The sequence below is a fragment of the Mustela erminea genome, chromosome 15 (genome assembly GCF_009829155.1).
Source record: "Mustela erminea isolate mMusErm1 chromosome 15, mMusErm1.Pri, whole genome shotgun sequence".
NCBI lineage: Eukaryota > Metazoa > Chordata > Mammalia > Carnivora > Mustelidae > Mustela > Mustela erminea.
Window position 1 is genome coordinate 52,730,279 of NC_045628.1, and position 16,436 is coordinate 52,746,714.

At 36.2% G+C, this 16,436-nt stretch overlaps 1 protein-coding gene across 1 annotated transcript in view; it reads left to right on the forward strand.

Moving 5' to 3' along the window:
* The window catches only part of WBP4 (WW domain binding protein 4), a 69,235-nt gene that overhangs the window by 24,770 nt on the left and 28,029 nt on the right, over positions 1-16,436 (forward strand). The window lies entirely within an intron of this gene.

The window sequence follows — 16,436 nt, forward strand, 5'->3', positions numbered from 1 at the left end:
CTTCCATACGTCACAGTAACTAATTTCAAGGATAAGGTGCTCATTAAAAGTGTGGCTCATTTCTTTTATTTCTAGAGTGATTTTATCTCTTCTAATTCAGTATTTTAGAGTATTTGAAACTATAAAGTATTGGTTATTTTAAAAAGTAAGTTAATGAGGGTTTTTTTGGTAGGAGAGATGCTGTTTGTTTATTTTAGTTGCAGTATAGTTATATACAGTGTTACATTTGTTTCAGGGGTATAATATAGTGATTCAGCAATTCTGTATGTTACTTAGTGCAACCTCTAATGATCTCTCTAATTCCTACCCAAATATAACATTTCTTTTGACCACATATTCACACGCTAACTCACACCATGTACACATGTGCGTTCTCACACTCAGCATGATTATTCTGTTGGACAAACAAATATCTGCATATTCAGTAGAGGCTTCATAGTATATGTCTAAAACTGAGAAAAAAGCTTTTATTTTGTTACCATCTTAAAAATGTTTTATGACACTTCACTGAAGTTTTAAAGCCAGTATTCAAACGTACCTGGTTAAGTGTCTGCCCTCAGCTCACGTCATGATCCCAGAGTCCTGGGATCACGCCCCAAGCCCAGCGTTGGGCTCCTTACTTATCAGGCAATCTGCTTCTCCTTCTCCCTCTGCCCCTCCTCCCACTCTTTCCCCCTCTCTCTCTCTCTCTCTTCCTCTCATAAATAAATGGAATTTAAAAAAATAAAAAAATAAAGCCAGTAGTCAAGAAACAGAACAATTTTATCAATTAAACAAGATCATGGTAGGGATATTACCTGATTTATATTATTAGATTACATGTTTAAATTAGTTATTGCCTTTGGAGCATTTACACAGTAAAAGGAAGACGTCATTCCCAGCTCCACAAATTATTATTTCTTTTTAAATTTTTTTTTTTTTTAATTTATTTGACAGAGATCACAGGTAGACAGAGAGGCAGGCAGAGAGAGAGGAAGGGAAGCAGGCTCCCTGCTGAGCAGAGAGCCCGATGCGAGGCTCGATCCCAGAACCCTGGGATCATGACCTGAGCCGAAAGCAGAGGCTTTAACCCACTGAGCCACCCAGGTGCCCCTTCACAAATTATTATTTCTTAAGTGTTAAAATAAATCTTCAGGGGGGAAAGAAGTACATGAGTTAGCAGTTTTTCTCCAAAAACATTAATGCTTTGAATTGGTAATGTAAAATGACTACTCTGTGGATACTTCTACAGTGAAATTATTTACTCTTAAAACTGTACATTTATGAAAAGATCATATTTTTTCATAAGATAGGATAATGCAGGTTTTGGCCAGCTTTATACTGACAGTCTCCAACTTGTAATGGTTTGATGTGGGATTTTTTTGACTTAAAGATGATGGAAAAGCGATATGCATTCAGTAAAAACTATACTTCAGATTTTGAATTTTGATCTTTTCCCCCTGCCTAGCAATACACTCCTATACATTTACCGTGAGGGTAAACAGCCAGTATACTTCAAACCATTTTGTTTTTCACTGTCAGTATACTATTCAATAAATTACAGGAGATAGTATTTTATATAAATATAAAATGGGCTTTGTATCAGATGATTTTGCCCAATGTAGCCTAATATACGTGTGCTCAGCTTATTTAAGGTAGGCTAGGCTAAGTTAAGTGTACTAAATGTATTTTCAACTTAGGATATTTTCAATTTATAGTGGGTTTATTTGGGCATAACCCCATCCTAAGTAAGGAAAGATCTATATGTTCTAATAAGAATTAATTCTCCAGGGATAACACCATAGTATAGATTAAAACTGCTGTCAGAATGTTACGATCATTATGATAGTTTAGGTTGTATTTGTTACTTAATGTAATACTAGAAAAAATGCATTTAGTGCAGCAGATTGCCCGGCATCATGATAAGCCATGCTGACTATGATGCTGAAATTGCAGAAATAATAGGCTGCATTACTAAGAGATGTTTTTTAAGCGACTTACAGTAGGAAAATGGCCCTACTATACCAGCATCTCCTATACTTAAAGCTAAGATTTCTTAAAATTCAGGTATTTTGTTTTCTATGTGATAAATATACTATAAAACCATTCGTGTTAAATTTTGTCCTGGTCAGCTAGTTTCACATGTGATGGATTATGTCTGACTTCCTAAGTAGAGAAACCTAATTTTTAAAAGTTCCCCCCTAAAAATATTTTTATATTAAAATATAATAAAAATATTATATTTTTATTATAGAAAATTTTTTGAATTGAAGAAAAACATAAGAATAACTCAGTTACCAAGACATAATAGTAACATTTTTAAATATTTTCCCTAGTTTTTTCTTTTTCCCTATTTAGCATTATGTTAATATTTTTGTACTTTATTAGAATTTTGTGTTATTTTTAATTGCTATATAATATTTAATCATTTAGATGTACTTCGATTTTACTCAGCCATTCCCTTGCTGTTGGGCAGTTAGGTTATTTCTGCACTTTTGGATTTTATAACATTTTGACTATTACATTGATATATCACTCTGTAACCATTTCTGATTATTTCTAGAAATGGAATACCTGTTTAATGGTTATGAACATATTGAAAATCTTGATATACAGTGCCCAATTACTTTCCAAAAAGAGCATACCAATCTCTTTTTCTGTTTCTGAAAGTTTCTGTCCCTTTGGACCTTCTCAGCAATAATTATTCCTAAGCTTTTAAATATTTTCTTTTTTAAAAAATTTCTTATTTGAATTCTGTTTAATTAACACAGTGTATTATCAGTTTCAGAGGTAGAATTTAGTGATTCATCAGGGGCATATAATATTTTCTAATTCAGCAAAAAAACCCTTTAGTTTTATTTACTGTTTTTTTTCATATATTTATCAGTGTTTTGTATTCTTCTATAAATTGTCAATAGTCTTTGCAAGTTTTTCTATTGAACTATTAGTCTTTTCCTTATTTCTACAAGCTCCTTTTGTAGTACAGATGCAAACCATTGTTTAGTTGTACAACCATTGTTTAGTTGTATTTATGGTGGACTTTCCTCATTTTAGTTTGATTTTTAACTGTGCTTACAATTTTGTCAGGCTTAACTAGTCCAACTTTTTTCTTTTGTGATCTGTTATCTTACTGATATAATTTCCATCCAAAAGTCAAATATATACTTGTATTTCCTTCCGATTTATATGGTCTGTCTTCTTTTTCACGTAACTATTTAATCCATCCCTAATTATTTTGATGCATCATATGAGATGAGATTTTTAAGTGACACTTTTTTTTTAATCTCAGGTTTAATTCTTGAATTTGCCAGTTTGTTTCTAGCTAACTATTCCTTTTTTTTTTTTTTTTAAGATTTTATTTATTTGTTTAACAGAGAAATCACAAGTAGGCAGAGAGCGGGGGAGCAGGCTCCCCACTGAGCAGAGAACCCGATGTGGGGCTTGATCCCAGGACCCTGAGACCATGACCTGAGCCACACAGGCGCCGCTCTAGCTAACTATTCTGTTCCATTATTAGCCTATCTGTTTTTGTGACAGTACCGTAAAGACTTAATTATCATGATTTAATTATACAATTTTATATGATAATGTTTGACTATCTGGTGGTATATCCTGGTTTTTGTTTGTTTGTTTGTTTGTTTCAAAATATTCTTAAGTAGTTCCTTTCTGTTTGTTTTTCTTTTCATTTTTTTCCCCAGGTAAATTAAACGACTTTGCAAGTGTTCAACAACTATAATGTGATTTTAATCAAAATGATTGAAATTCTGTTTTAGTTGTTGAATTTGGTAAAAATTGATGTTTTCAGTATTTCATATGTTCATCCAAAAATGTTGTTTATCTCTCTTTTTATTCAAGTTATCATGTATGATTCTCTACACAACCTTTGTAACTGCCTCTCTGTTAAGCTTCATCCTTGCATTTCTTGAATGTAGGAAACTTAGTCTAGTTGGTTCACTTCTGTACCCCAAAATTAAAAACAGTACCGGGCACATAATAAGTGCTTAGTACATTTAATTACATATATTTTTACATGATTTGCTTCTTTTAAATTGTGAATTAAATCCATGTTTTCTACTATTTCTTTAACCAGGAGTTATGGTCTCAAAAAGTTTGAATCAAGTTGTATTGCTGAATTATTATATTTATAAAATTTATTATTTTGAGTCTTGGGCTTTTCTTTTTTTTTTTTAAGTTTATTTTTTATTTTTTTAAAGATTTTATCTATGTACTTGATAGACAGAGATCATAAGCAGGCAAAGAGGCAGGCAGAGAGAGAAGGGGGAACCAGGCTCTCCGCTGAGCAGAGAGCCCGATGCGGGGCTCCATCCCAGAACCCTGACCTCATGACCCGAGCCGAAGGCAGAGGCTTAAGCCACTGAGCCACCTAGGCACCCCGAGTCTTGGGTTTTTCATGCAGAAATTTGTCTGCAGATATTTTGTGGTCTTTTTTCTGTTGATTATATTTCCCGTTTATTTCATGTTCTATTTATTTTAGTTAGATTTTCATACCCGATGGTATAGGGTTGAAAGGGGCGTGTATGTTTTGTTTCTGATTGAGTGCAAATGTCTCTAAAATTTATATTAAGGATTATATTCACTATTGGCTTAAAATAGGTAATCCTTATTATGTTGAAGAAGTATGCTTTATTTCTAGATTTTTCAAGGGTTATTATAAAAAAAATTGGGTAAATTTCAGTAATGATAGCTTTGATGTAGAAAACATTGGGAATGGTGGTCTGTAGTTTAGTTTTGCTTTTGTTTGTTAAATATCTTTATCTTTATCAGATCTTTATCAGATTTTTGTATCCAATTTATGCTAAATAAAGTGAATTAGGTAGTTTTCCTTTTTTTTTTTTTTGAAAATTTTATTTATTTATTCGGCAGAGACAGAGATCGAAAGCAGGCAGAGAGAGAGAAAGGGAGGAGGAAGCAGGCTTCCCACTGAGCAGAGAGCCTGATGTGGGGCTTGAGCCCAGGACCCTGGGATCATGACCTGAGCTGAAGGCAGAGGCTTTAACCCATTGAGCCACCCAGGCATCTCTAATTTTCCATTTCTTTTTATGGTTTTCTTCCCCCTATAACTTTCTAGTAACATTTCTTTTTCCAGAAACTTCCCCTTCTTTAATGTTCTAGAATACTTAATGGTTTCTTTGGGATTAGGAAGTTTATTTATTTGAGAACAGGGGATTAGAAAGGTTAAAAGAAAATACTAGTACAATTTTCTGGTCCTGGATCCTAGGGGAGTTAATTTTTGATAACTTTTTAGATTCGTGCTTACTATCTACATGACTGTGGGCAAATGGCCTAATCTACCTGAGCCTCAATTTTTTCATTTGTAAAATGGCATAATAATAGTTCCATTTTCTAATTTATGGTGAAGAATAAATTAGAAAAGACAAGTCAACACAGTACCATGTATGTAGTTGGTACCTAGAACACCTAAGCACCCAGTAACTAAACACATTGCAGCTTCAGCTACTTATTCTTTTTTTTTTTTAATTAACATATGATGTATTACTAATTTCAGGGGTACAGGTCTGTGATTCATCAGTCTTACACAATTCACAGCACTCAGTATAGCACATATCTTCCCCAGTGTCCATCACCCCACCACCCCATCTCTCCCACCTCCCTCCCCTCCAGCAATCTTCAGTATGTTTCCTGAGATTAAGAGTCTCTTATGGTTTGTCTCCCTCTTTGGTTTCATCTTGTTTCATTTTTCCCTCCCTTCCCCTATAATGCTCTGTCTTGTATCTCAAATTCCACCTATCAGTGAAATCATATGATAATTATCTTTCTCTGATTAACTTATTTCACTTTCAGCTACTTATTCTTGAATGCTAGTCAGTTTTGATAATTTATATTTTTTCCTAAATCTTGTATTTCATCAAAGGTTTAATATTAAAATATGTACATATATTAAAATATATACATTGAATTTTCTTTATAATTTAAGTTTTTCAGATGTTAATGCCTCCTTTTAAATTTTTATTTTTTCTTCTTTTGTGATATTTGTTAAATAATTTTTTCTGGCTTTATGGAGATATAATTGACTTGTAACACTATGTAAGTTTAAGATATACAATGTGTTGATTTGATACACTCATGTATTATAAAATGATTACCAGAATAGTGTTAGCTAAAACCTCCATTATGTCCCATAATTACTATTTTTTTTAATGGTGAGAGCATTTAAGATCTAGTCACTTAGCAACTTTAAAGTATATAATACAGTTTCATTAACTATAATCATATTATACATTAGATACCCCAAATTGTTAATCATCTTGTTGGAAGTTTGTACCCTTTGACCAGTCTCCCTATTTCCCCAGCCCCCCACACCCTAGTAACCACCACAAGCACTCTATTTCTATGAGTTTGGATGTTTTAGACCACATATAACTGATACCATATTTACCTTTCTTTGTTTAACTCAACTTTAGTTAGCATAATGCCCTCAGGATCCAACCATGTTGTCACAAATGGTAGATGACCTCCTTTCTCGTTGCTAAATAATATTCCATTGTATATATAAAGGTTTTGTCCACTATCCAAATATAGAGCCTTCCTGTGAAATCTTCTGTAAACTCAAATGGCATAAATCAAAAAAGCAGTTACCATTCATTTATATGGAAGATTTTTTGAGCATTCCCAGACTCAATAAGTGACCTCTTCTTGGCTTTTTTGATACCTAGAACACACAGATCTTGCAAAGAAGGCTGCCCAGAATAAATCGAGGTAAAGCACAAATGCGCACAGGCACAGTTCAAAGCTATGGCAAGGAGCTTGATGCTGAGAGACAAAGTGTAGTTCTCAGGAGAGCTTAGCAGCGACACTCTTGGCTGCTTGGGGTACATGCCACCTCTGTGAGGGCTTGCTGTCAAATAAATGCTGAATACTACTTTCACGTTTTGCCTTTTCTTGTAAAAGTAAAAATCCTCTTCAGATTTATTTTGCTTAACAAAAACAGATGCTAATGTAGGTCTTTCATAAAAGCAAAATGTCTTGCAAACTTTTTAAAAAATACAGTGTACCTGTATGCAACATCTTCTTCATCAGTTCATAATTTGATGTACAGTTTGGCTGTTCTATATCTTGGCTATTAGGAATAATGCTGCAGTGATTGTGGGAATGCAGGTATCCCTTTAAGATTCCAGAAATGGAATGTTTTGATCACTATACTTTGATACTTTAGTGTGAAATCAGTAAATGAGGTACTTCCAGCTTTGTTCTTCCTTTTCAGGACTGCTTTGGCGACTCAGGGTCTTTTATGGCTCCATACAAATTCAGGAATTTTTTTTTCTGTTTCTTTGAAAAATGCCATTGGGATTTTGATCAGATAGCCACTGAATCTATTAACAGCTTTGAGCAGTACATTCAGCAATATTCATTCCACAAATGTTTGATATCTTTACATTTGTGTCTTCAGTTTTTTTCATCAGTGTCTTGTCCTTTTCAGTGCACAGTTCTTGTACCTCAGTTAAATCTATCACTCAGTATTGTTTATGATACTGTGGTAAATGGGATTTCTTTAGATGTTTTATTGTTAATGTATACAAACAACTGATTTCTGGGTGTTGATTTTGTATCGTTCAACTTTACAGAAGTCATTGATTAGTTCTAACAGTTTTTTGGTAGTATCTTTAGGATTTTCTGTGTCTAAGGTGAAATCATATATAAGTAGAGCCAGTTTTACTTCTTCCATTGTACTTTGGATGCCTTTTATTTATGTATTTCTTCTTTCTTGATTGCTCTGGCTAGGACTTCTGGTACTATGTTGAAAAGGGTGATAAGGCTGGGTATCCTTATCTTGTTCTTGACCTTAAAGGAAAAGTTCAGTCTTTAACCATTCAGTATGATGTTGGCTGTGGGTTTGTCATATATGGCCTTTGTGATTTTGAAATACATTTCCTTTATATCCAGTTTGTAATGTTTTTATCATGAAAAGATGTATTTTGTCAAACCATTTTCCTGCCTTTTGAAATGATCATATGACTTTTGTCTTTCGCTCTATTAATATGATATATCACAATTCATTTCGATATTGAACCATCCTTGCATCCTGGGGATAAATCCCACTTGGTCATTGTATATGATTCTTTTAATTTAATTTAATTGTTGAATTCAGCTTGCAAATATTTTGTTGAAAAGTTTTGCATCTATATTCATCAGGGATATTGGTCTGTAACTTTATTGTAGTGTCCTTTTCTGGCTTTGATAATCAGGGTTATGTATGATTCCTGTAATGAATTTGGGAATGTTCTCTTCTCCTCAGTATTTTGGAAGAGTTTGAGGGGAATTGGTGTTAATTATTCTTTAAATGTTTGGTAGATTTCACCATTGAATCTGGTCTTGGGCTCTTTGTGTTGGCAAGTTTTTGATTACTTGTTTAATATCCCAGGGTCCTGGGATTGAGCCCCGCATCGGGCTCTCTGCTCAGCGGGGAGCCTGCTTCCCCTTCTCTCTCTCTCTGCTTGCCTCTCTGCCTCCTTATGATTTCGCTCTCATGTCAAATAAATAAATAAAATCTTTTTTAAAAAAAATAATACCCTTACTGGTCTATTCAGATTTTTAATTTCATCATGATTCAGTCTTGGTAGGTGATATGTTTCTAGAAATGTATCCATTTCTTCTAGGTTATCCAGTTTGTTGGTATGCAGTTGTTCATAGTTGTTTCTTATGATAGTTTATAGTTCAGTTGTAATGCTTCCCCTTTCATTTCTGATTTGAATCCTTTTCTTTTTTCTTAGTCTAGTAAAGTTTTGTTCTTTTCAATGAACCCTCTCTCAGGTTTCTTAATCTTTTCTATTTTGGTCTCTGTTTCTGCTGTGATCTCTTATTTATTCTTTTTTCTAGTTCCTTGAATGTAAAGTTAAGTTGTTTGAGATGTTTCTTTTATCTTAATGTAGGCATTTACTGTATAAACGTCTTTCTTAGAACCACCTTTGCAACATCCTGTAGGTTTTGATATATTGTGTTTCCATTTTTGTTTCAGCATTTTTTTTTAAATTTCCATTTTCTTCTTTGACTCATTAGCTGTTGAAGCGTTTGTTTATTTCTACATATTAGTGAATTTTCTAGTTTTCCTCCTGTCAGTGTATAGTTTCTTACCATTTGGTCAGAGAAGATACTTCATATGATTTCAGTCTTCTTAAATTTGCTAAAATTTGTTTTATGACCTATCATATGATCTGTGCTAGAGAATGTTCTGTGTTTGAGAAGAATGTGTGTTCTGTTGTTGAATAGAATGTTCTTTATAGGACGTTAGATCCATTTGATCTATAAAGTATGGTTTAGGTGTAATGTTTCCATGCTGATTTTCTGTATCCAGGATCTATTTATTGTTGTAAGTGTCATATTGTACTTCCCTGTTTTTTTTTGTTTTTTGGGTTTTTTTTAATTTATCAGAGAGAGAGGGGGAGAGAGCGAGCACAGGCAGACAGAGTGGCAGGCAGAGTGGCAGGCAGAGGCAGAGGGAGAAGCAGGCTCCCCGCTGAGCAAGGAGCCCGATGTGGGACTCGATCCCAGGACGCTGGGATCATGACCTGAGCCGAAGGCAGCTGCTTAACCAACTGAGCCACCCAGGCGTCCCTGTACTTCCCTGTTTATTGTATTGGAGTCAGTTTTTCCCTTCAGATCTATTAGCATTTGCTTGATTTATGTGGGTGCTCCAGTTTTGGGTGCATACATATTTTTAACTGTCATATCTTCTCGATAAATTGGCTTCCTTTTCATTATATAATGACTTTTTTTATTGTCTCTTGTTACCATTTTTGGCTTAGAGTCTACTTTGTCTAATGTAACTGTAGCGACCTGCTTTCTTTCGGTTTTCACTCTCATGGAATACTTTTTTCTATCCCTTCACTTTGAACTTGTGTTCAAAATCAGATACAAATCTCTTATAGGCAGCATCTGGTTGGTTCTTGCTTTTTATTGTTTTTTTGTTTGTTTGTTTGTTTTTAATCTATCTAAGCATTCTGTATCTTTTGATTGGAGAATTCAGTGTATAATTGCTTTTTGACTATTTTGTTCCCTTTGTCCTTTTTTTTTTCCTCTCTTGCTCCTTTTCTTTGTGAATTGATGGCTTTCCATAGTAATACAGCTTTTGCTTTGTGATAACCATGATGGTTACATAAAAGATTTTATACATACTATAGTTGACACTGATAAAAATTTCGATCACATACAAAAAGTATCCTTTTATTCACCTCTATCTTTTTATGGTTTTCAATGTCCAGATTTATGTCTTTATATATTGTGTTTCCATTAACAAATTGTTTTCACTGTAGCTATTTTTTTTATTACATTTGTCCTTTAACACTTATACTAGAGTTAAGTTTAACACACCACCATATTATAGTGTTAGAGTATTCTGAATCTAACTATATGCTTACTTTTACCATTATCTTGTATGTTTTCATATATTTTCATGTTAATGCGCAACCTTGCATTTCAGCTTAAAGAACTACTTACAACATTTTTGTAAGACAGCTTAGTGGTGATAAAAATTCTGAGTTGGTTTTTTTTTTTTTTCTTTTTTTAACGTACGTATTTATCTCACCTTTATTTCTGAGGGAGAAAAAATGTTCTTGTTTTCCAGTTTATTTCTTTTAACACTTTGAATATATCATCCTTTCTCTCCTGGCTTACAAAGTTTCTGCTGAGATCTGATAGCTTTATGGAATTCCCTTGTATGAGAGAAATTATTTTTCTCTTGCTGTTTTTAAACTTCTTTCTTTATTTTTTTTACACAGGTCTTTTTGTATTAAAAGAGAAGATCTTTTTGTATTAAAAGTTTTAGGTGACCTGTTAGCTTTAACTTGTATGTACAGAGCTTTCCCCACATTTGGGGAGTTTTCACCTATTATTTCTTTATATATTTATTTCAGTAATATCCCTTCTTTTTTTTTTTTATTACAGTATAGTTACATACAGAGTTATATTCGTTTCAGGTTTACAATATAGTGATTCAGTAATTCTGTACATTATTCAGTGTTCATCATTGTAAGTGTGTTCTTAATCTCCTTCACCTATTTCACCCATCCCCCTACACATCTCTTCTCTGGAAACCATCAATTTGTCCTCTATAGTTTAAAGAGTCTTTTTTTTTTTTTCTTTGCTTCTTTATCTCTTTTGTTCATTTGTTTTGTTTCTTAAATTTCACATATGAGTGAAACCATTTGGTATTTGTCTTTCTCTAATTGACTTAATTCATTTATTCCTCTCCCATCCTTACATTTAAGATACATGGTTTCATACTTTACTACTTTTATTTTGTAAGCCCTTGCCTGCTTTATATAGATATACTTAATCTTACTGCTTTTGTGCATTCTCCTTTTTTTACTTCTACTTACAGTCTTTCCCTTCCTAAGAAGTTCCTGTTAACATTTTTTTTTTTAAGATTTTATTTATTTGCCAGAGATAGAGAGAGAGAGTACACACAAGCAGGCAGAGAGGCAGGTAGAGGCAGCGAGAGAAGCAGGCTCCCCGCTGAGCAAGGAGCCCGATGCGGGACTTGATCCCAGAACCTTGGAATCATGACCTGAGCTGAAGGCAGCGGCTTAACCAACTGAGCCACCCAGGTGTCCCTCTTTTTCTTTTTTTTTTTAAGTAGTCTTTACATCCACCATGGGGCTCAAATTCATGACCTCCAAGATCAAGAGTTGCATGCTCTACCAACTGAGCCAGCCAGGTATACACTCCCCCTGCCCCCTTAACATTTCTTCTTCTTTTTTGTTTTTTAAAGATTTTATTTATTTATTTATTTGACACAGAGAGAGAGAGAGAGATCACAAGCAGGCAGAAAGGCACGCAGAGAGAGGGGGAAGCGGGCTCCTTGCCGAGCAGAGAGCCCTCATCCCAGGACTCTGAGATCATGACCTGAGCCGAAGGCAGAGGCTCAACCCACTGAGCCATCCAGGTGCCCCAACATTTCTTGTAGGGATAGTTTAGTGGTAATGAGTTCCTTTTTAACTCATTTGTCTGGGAAACTCTATCTTTTTTCTAGTCTAAATGGTAGCCTTTCTGAAGAGAGTATTGATTACAGGTTTTTTTCTTTTAGCCCTTTGAATTCAGCACTCCATTCTGGCCTGCAAAGTTTCTGCTGAAAAATCCACTGATAGCCTTATAGGGTTCCTCGTTTATGTAGCTCTTTTCTTTTCTCTTGCTGCTTTTAAAATTCTACTTCTTGCTATTTTAATTACTGTGTGTCTTTTTTTTTTTTTTTAAGATTTTATTTATTTATTTGACAGACAGAGATCACAAGTAGGCAGAGAGGCAGGCAGAGAGAGAGAGGGAAGCAGGCTCCCTGCTGAGCAGAGAGCCCGATGCGGGACTCGATCCCAGGACCCTGAGATCATGACCTGAGCTGAAGGCAGCGGCTTAACCCACTGAGCCACCCAGGCACCCAAATTACTGTGTGTCTTGATGTGGACCTTCTTAGGCTGTTTTTTTTGGGGACTCTTTATGTCTCTTGGATCTGGATTTCTGTTTCCTTCCTCAGATTTGGCTTTCATTTCTTCAAATAAATTTTCTGCACCTTCTCTCTCTTTCTGGAATCCCTATAATGTGAAAGTTATTACACTGATGGTGTCGCCAAGTTCTCTAAGGCTATTTAAATTTTTTTTTCTCTCTCTCCAATTTAGCTTGATGGCTTTCCATTATCTGTTCTTCAGGTCAGTGATCCATTCTTCTGCTGCTTCTAATCTACTATTTATTCCATTTATTGTATTTTTATTTTCATTTATTGAAGTCGTCATTTCTTTTTGGTTCTTTTTTATGTCTGTCTCTTTTTTGAAGGTCTCACTGAGGTACTCCACTCTTTTCTCATGTCCAGTAAGTATTTTTATGATGATGACTTTTAAGTTCTCTGTCAGGCATGTTATCTGTTTTGTTTAGCTCTCTCGCTGTGATTTTGTCCTGTCCTTTCATTTGGGATATAGTCATCTGTCTGTTCATTTGCTCTCTCTGTGTCTGGCTTTTTTTCTTTTTTCCTTTATGTCTATTTCTATACATTAGGTAAGTCAGCCACGTCTCCTGCTCTTGAAAGTAATGGACTTAATGAAGAAGAGGTTCCGTAGTGCCCTGCCGTGCAGTGTCCTCCTGTTCACCTGGCACTTCAATGGGGTCTCTTATGTGTGTTGTATGCATCCTACTGCTGCGGCTGAGCAGTGTTTGCCTTCAGACCAGTCATCTGCAATGGCTCTCTTTGCCTTTGGGGGCAGGGTTTTGTTTATGTGTTATAAGTGGATCAGTTGGGGGCTGCCTAGGCTTGATTTGAGTCAGACCAGATGTTTGCCAGAGATGCAGTAGCAGCAAAATGCAGAGCACCTTCCCTGTGTTGTTGCCTGAAAAATTTTCATTGATGGGCAGGGCCTGTAGCCAAACCCAATGTCTGCCCCCAGCCCACTGCTAGGGCTGTAGTAGGACTGATGTGTCTGGTTTATCTTCCCTTACTCTAGGACAAAAGTCACTTTGGAGTGATGCTGGTATCTGTCAGGGCTTCTTGCACACTGCCAGGCTTATGACTTCGCTTCAGATGGGCCCTAGCCAAGGGCATTTTGGAGGGGGCTCAGTCTTCAGGAGAATACAGGGGCAAGGGCATAGCATTAGCAAGGTTTGCATAGGTCTGTTGTGGGAAGATACCTGGAGCCACTTTAGAAAACTGCCACAGAGCTGGAGGGGACCAGTCCTCAGGAGAAAGAGGTGGTGGGGCATAGTGCCAGCAAGGTCTACACTAGTCTGCTCAGGAGGGGACCTGCTGGGTCCGAGGGGTAGGTCTGTAGAAGGAGGGGGATGCACTGTTAGCAAGCTAAGTGGACAGTATTAGCACTGCACTGATTCCCATTGTTGTCTATGTGTCTAGGCTAGGAGTATGGGGGAGGTAAATGGTACTTGCCACCTCCTTTGTCCTGGAAAAGTCTCCTAAAGATCCCTCCGCTCCAAAAATCCCTAGTCCTCCAACACATACTCTGAGACTAGTAAGTAAATCCCCTTCCTATATACTCTGGGCATTTTTCCAATTGCTGTTTCTGGGCTTGTTCTCCACACAGGGCTATTTGTTGTGCTGTTTCTTTAAGGGTTGGGACTCCGGTTACTATTGACCTCCAGCTTTCAGACAGCCAAGCCCACTGATTTTTAAAGTTCCAGATGTTGGGGCGCGTGGGTGGCTCAGTGGGTTAAGGCCTCTGCCTTCGGCTCAGGTCATTTAAAAAAAAAAAAAAAAGTTCCAGATGTTAAGCCCACGGATTGTAAGAACTTGCAAAAAAAATTGATCCCAGGGTCCTGGGATCGAGCCCCACATCGGGCTCTCTCCTCCATGGGGAGCCTGCTTCCTCCTCTCTCTCTTTCTGCCTGCCTCTCTGCCTACTTGTGATCTGTCTGTCAAATAAATAAATAAAATCTTTAAAAAACAACAACAACAACAACAACAAAGAACTTGCAAAATTAGTCCCCTCTGGTTTTCAAAGCAAAGTGTTACAGAGATTCATCTTCCTAGTAGAGGTTCCCTGTGCCTGGAGTGAGTGTCAGTCTCTCTCCCTTCTCTGTGCCCATGGCATCCCTCCTTTCCACAGAAGCCGTGTGGCTTTGACTGCATCTCCACCCTTTCTACACACTTTGATGTCACCTCTTCTCTACATTTAACTGTGGAGAGTCTGTTCTGCCAGTCTTTGGTTCATTTTCTGGATTATTTACACTGATGTATTATACAGTTGTGTGCATGGGACGAGGTGAGCTTGTCTGACTCCACCATCTTCCCAGAAGTCCTCTAGCCATTACTTCTTTAAATAAGTCCTTTCTCCCTCTTTTTTCCTTCTAAGACTATAATGATGCATACATTATTTCTATTTGATATCCCAGAAGTTCCATAGGCTGCCTTCATTCTTTTAACTTTCTTTCTCCTCCAGTTACCTAACTTCCAGTGTCTGTCTTCAAGCTCTCGTATTCTTTCTTCTGCTTGGTCTAGTCTGTTGAAGCTCCTCTCTGTTGAATTTTTCAGTTCTCTCATTTTATTCTTTAGCACCAAAACCTTTTTGGTTCCTTTTTGTTTTCTCTTTGTTGAACTTCTCATTTTGTTCTTTTTGTTTTCCTGATACACTAAATTGCTTATTTCTCTTCTCTTATGGCTGTCAGAGCATCCATAGAGCAATTATTTTGAATTCTTTGTTGGGCAGTTCTTAGTTCTTGATTTTTTTTGGCCAGTTCCTAAAGGTTTACTATATTTCTCTGAGGGGGACATTTTTCCTGATTCTTGGTGATCCCTGTAGCCTTCAGTAGGTGTCTACACACCTGAAAAAAGAATCACTTCTTTGAGACGTTTTGGACTGACTTCAGTAAGGGAGGACTTATCTGTGGGTGGAACAGCAGTGGAGCATGCTGTGATTCCATGTCTGGTGGTGCAGGGCACCAGTCACAGGTGAGTTTGTAGAGCAGGTCACTGTGAACCACAATCACTCCCACTGCATGGCTGCTCTTGGTAGGTCCCACTTCTCTTCCTTGTTCTTAGCCATCTCTGTACATCTCAGCTTGTCAGTATAAAGTGAAACTAAAATGGGACCTTCTTGCAGTGCCCCAAAAGGCTAGATAAGCTGGTCACTCATCCCTTCTTGTTACCTGGTGAAGGGAACTCTTTTTAGCTGGGAAGTTTCCTCTTGGCTCTGAGCAATGTCACCTTGGTAGGTGGAATGATAGAGATGAATGAAGTTGTCTTTCTCTTTTGTAGTTCTCAGGGTTTTCTATGTCACTCACATATCTTGAGTGGATTCCAGATCTCTCCCAGAACTGTTTTTCTTCACATACAGCTCTTTAATTGTTGATCATTTTGTGGGGAATGGAGGCTTGGGTCTCCACTAAAGGATTTTTTTTAAAATCTGCTTTTACTTAATGAATAAATTCTTGATTTCATGTTTTATTGTGCTTCCATTTATTAATGGATTTTGTTTATCCATTTCTACCTTTATTTTCTTAATTTTGTTACCCTGAATTTTCTTAAGTTTCCTTTTTTATTTGTTCTTTTTTCAGAGGAACACTTAGGCTGTGACAGGACATGAGGAAGGGATATTTTTGTTTGAGTGAAATTGTATGATATTTGTCTTTCTCTGACTATTTCATTTAACATGATGCTGTATAGCACCTCCGTATCATTGCAAAAGGCAAGATTTCATTCTTTTTTATGGCCAGATAATATTCCATTATCTATATATATAGCACATCTTTATCTGTTCATCTGTCAAAGAGCACTTGAGCTGCTTCCATAGTTTGGCTATTGTAAATAATGCTGCAATAAACATAGGGGTGCATGTATCCCTTTAACTTAGTGTATTTGTATTTGGGGGGTAAAAACTCAGTAGTGCAATTACTGGACCCTCGGGCAGTTCTATCTTTAATTTTGTGAGGAATCTTCGCACTTTTCCACAGTAGCCGCACCAATTTGCATTCCCATCAACAGTGCACAAGGG